The sequence below is a fragment of the Haemaphysalis longicornis genome, unplaced genomic scaffold, assembly GCF_048455015.1.
Source record: "Haemaphysalis longicornis isolate Haplotype H1 unplaced genomic scaffold, Haemaphysalis longicornis Haplotype H1 scaffold_187, whole genome shotgun sequence".
In the NCBI taxonomy this organism is placed as follows: domain Eukaryota; kingdom Metazoa; phylum Arthropoda; class Arachnida; order Ixodida; family Ixodidae; genus Haemaphysalis; species Haemaphysalis longicornis.
The window spans coordinates 128,274-132,551 of NW_027526286.1; positions in this window are offsets into that span (position 1 = coordinate 128,274).

Consider the following 4,278-nt stretch of genomic DNA (forward strand, 5'->3'; position numbering starts at 1 on the left):
GATGCGCGCAAATTTTATATTAGGGAGTATAGTAATCGATTGTCAGTTCTTTTTTTCGCCCATCCGTGCTTGTGCTTATTATTCGCAATCACCTGATAACCACACCACCGCCGTTAGCCGCCGTCTGCGCAACTCGCCAAGGTGGCATCGGTGGAGGCGAGGGGAAAAGTAGTTGTGGAAGAGGTGTCAGCGGTGGCGAGGAGCCCCGGAGCTGCGCCGAGTAAATCGATGACACCGGAATGAAAGTGGGGGGGTCAGACATATACAGCTTTGCAGTAAAACGCTTCCAATGGCCGGGGTTGAACCCGGTTATATCGTGTTTTAGAGCCGGCATCTATCCTATTGCTACAATTGGAGATTTTTTTCTTTATTGCCTTACTTTGACAATACAAACACCCACAAGAAAACACTACATCGATAAAACTGCTAGCCGACACTCAGGTAGCAGAAAGCCTGCTAAAATTGTTTCATGCTTGTTAATGTTTCCACCACAAGCAATCATTGTGGAGGCTCAGGCTGAGCCCTCCATACTTCAATAATCAACGGAATGGACTAAGAAATATACTCCTTAGAGCGTTGGGCATCACCATCACGGCATCAACAATCAGGCAGTGACCTAGCTATAGCGCGAGCTGTATTCTTCTCGTTTTTGGCGCATTTCCGCTGCGTCTCAGGAAGTGTTCGCGTGATCAGCGAACGCCCGGCGGCATGCGCTACACTGCTGCACCTCGCTACGCGCTGCCGCAGCTGGCCAGCATATTGCAAATCGTGTTGGAACCTGCCGCGCAAATGTCACGTGGTTCGAATTACCCCCCACGAAGGTGCAGCGAGCACGGTGTTGCAAAGTGCGTTTGAACCTTCCGCGCCAATGTCACGCGGTTTGTATTAGCGGAGAATGGAACATCGTCTGGGGAAAGTGTCAGGCAAGGGCGCTCCTTCGTGGCGACGCAAGATACGTGTGAGGTAAAAGGCAGTGAGAGAGATGACGCCGTAGCCGCACGTGTGGTATTCCACCTCACCTGTCGCTAGACGCTCATCTCCGTTGTCGTTCTTTCGTCGCTGCTGCATTTGCTCACCCGGTTAGGCGGACATAAACAGACGCCGCTCCCGCGAACCTCAGGTAATGGCTGCCAAAGTGCTGCCCCCTAAAATGATCTGAACCGGCCGTCGCCGTTTGCGCTAAAATTCCACTTCGCCAAATAGCTGCGAATACCTCCCGGTTGAAGATAAACTTGCCCAGTTGGAGGAGCGGCGTGAGCCCATATTTCCTTTTCAGCTTGGAAGGCCTTCCGAGCGACATTTTAACCGGTGTCTTTTACCCGTAAGTATTTGCCATCACCGGTTGACGGTTTATGCGTGCACGGTTGGCGGTTGGAAAAAAGAGGCCGTCCACGCATAGCAAGGCTTCATACCGCTGCCGATGAAATGCCGGTTGTGCTGATGCGAGATTTAGATGTCGAAATTACACGGCTCAATGCCCTTAGTCAGCTGTGCTGCTTAATCGAGTGGTTCGGGTTTCGGTTGATGTGTTACACAGACATTTACAGAGACGGCAAGATGCCTACGAGGGGGAAGGGAAACGGACAGCCACATGTTCGTATGCGAGAATAGAGCTCAAAAGCTTCCAGGTTTTATATCGTCATGAAACGGATGCATGCCGTTTGTTTGGAGGAAGAAGAGCAACTATTGAAGCTTTGGCCTGAACCCAAGCGCTAACGGGCGCAAAAACGGCAGAACGCTGCTGGCGCAGCCGTTAACGCCTCAAGTTCAGCGCACCCAGTACAGACGAATCCCTCCGAGATGAACAGCCACTTGCCGGCTTGGAACGCCGGCGGGAGCCAACATCACTCCTTCAGAGGGCTTTCAGGGGATACTTTCGACCGCGTCTGTTTCTTCTAAGCACGCACACATGACCTGTTGCCGGTTTATGCATGCGCAGGTTTGTAGTGGAATACTGGGAGGGGGAAGGGGAGGGGTGTGCACGAGCAGCTATAGGTTTCATGCCTGTAATTATGGATGGCACGTCCGTTGTGCTGGTGCGAGGTTTAAACGCGAACGTTAAACGGCCTGATGGGTAATGAGTGCATTTTACTAGCGCAAAAGACGGACCACACGAGTAGGAAAAATACAGTACGAACGCTAGACATCAACTGGATTTATTAGAAAATTCACATACACGCCATGACAGCGGCGCACGCGCAGGGGAAAAAAAGAGAGAGGGAGAGAAAAAGTGACACTTATTAATAAACACGTGGCCGGGTTAATCTTTGCTGAAGGAACCTCAGTTCTTTAGTAGACAATGCCACAGAAGGGGCGCTGATACACTCGGCGCCTTCTTGGTGGATAGAATATGCCTCATAGATTTCACGTTCACGTTGGGAGCGTGCCCTGCGCAGGACCTGTTTTTTCGAATTCTGGAGTACATTTGCACCTGCGACAATGGTCGGCCAAGTGCCTCCCTCCCATTACAGCCAATACTGGTGAACGAGGCTCTCTAAGCCTGTCATTCAGGCATCGCCCCGTCTGACCAATTTAACATTTACGGCGTGTCCAGCGGATTGCGATAAACTACGCCAGTATTGCATGGCACAAAGCGCGTGGCGTGCTTCTGCAAGCACTCAGGTCTTTTCGTTTTATTGTTCTCCTTGTGGCACATTTTCGCCAACTTGTGGGAGCCGAAAACACAACGCGCACTCCGCATTTTCCCGCCACCTTTTTGAGGCGATGCGAGAGCTGGTGGATGTAAGGGACCACCGCTGGTCTCACTCTTTCGGGCGGATCATCGCCCACGGCATTGTCTGGCGCCTTTTATTTCGGCGACAGGGCTCTCAGCCACACTGGCAATGGTTTCTGGGGGGAAACCTGCGCTTTTTAAGCGCTTGACCTGTGTCGTGACGCTAGTGCCAATCTGGTGTTCACAGGACTTATCTACAGCAAGGCGCAGGCAGTTCTTTGCTATACCCCTTTTTATAATTTTTGAATGGGCCGAATCATAAATCAAAATTTCTTTTTTTGATCGCGGATTGTACCTCCAGCATACGTTTTCACGGTTCATGCAAATGCATATGTCAAGGTACTGCAGACAACCGTTTTTTGGCATTTCGTACGTGAACCAAAGTCCTTGAGCATTTGCCCTAAAAACGTCTAGAACACTGTCGACAAGAGGGGCACTTACTAGAGGCTCGACCCACTTTTAAAATAACCAGATAGTCGTCAACGTATCTAGAAACCGTGGCAACAATTGCTGTGTCAAGGCACGGGGCAATACGCTTGTCAAAATAGGATAAAACCAAGTCACTTAAATTCGGTGCAATACAGGAACCTATACATATTCCTTCGCTCTGAACAACGTAGTCATCACTAAAGTGCACCACAGTTGAAGAAAGGTAAGAACTCAGCAATTCTAAAAAAATGTCAACAGATACCCCTGCAGAATTTGGGAAGGCCACCGGCCCGAAGTCATCTATGCACTCTCTGACTGCACACATAATTGCCTTCTGAGGCAGTAAATAGAAAAGATCCTCAACGTCAACTGAACACGCATAAAACGATTCCCCACAAAAGTGCTGTTCACACAGAACTTCCAAAACTTGCTGGGAGTTCCGCACTAAAAACGGGTCATTGACTGGTAAAAGGTTGAGATGCTTCTGGATAAATTTAGACAATGCTCCTTGCCTGATGGGACCTGTCCAGAGTCCTTTGTGGTAGAGTGGATTGGGTTTGTGTGTTACACAAACACTAACATGCTTACGACGTGGGAAGGACACAGGCAGCTCGGTGTTTGTCTGCAAGGACAAAGCTTGGATCCTTCAGCGGTCCATTCAGATAATTGTCTAGGAAATATCCTCCATCGTAAATTACGATAAACGCGGTTTGTTTCGTGCACTCCGTGGACTGCGTCCAGCTTTGCAGGTCATCCTTCTTCACAGAGTGGAAGGGCAATAATTGTTTTTCACTTTTTACCCCCGATCATCCATCATCCTCAGAGAAAGTTGGTTTTTCTGCAGTGCGTATTGGACTACAATGGCATCTGTGAGGACACAAAAGCTTCGCTTACAAAGCGGATGGGGTAAAAAATGATGTGCAACAAACGATTATGATCACCAATAGTTGGTGAGTATTTTCACAAACTTGCATATCTTAGCTTTAACTACGATGGCTCACTACGCCACGGAGCGGAATATTTCTCTTCTAATGGTGATTACAACCACTGTCCGCCGAATTAAATTGACTATACACTCGGTGCGTTCTCACATGTGCTGGCTTTGGGAAAGTTCA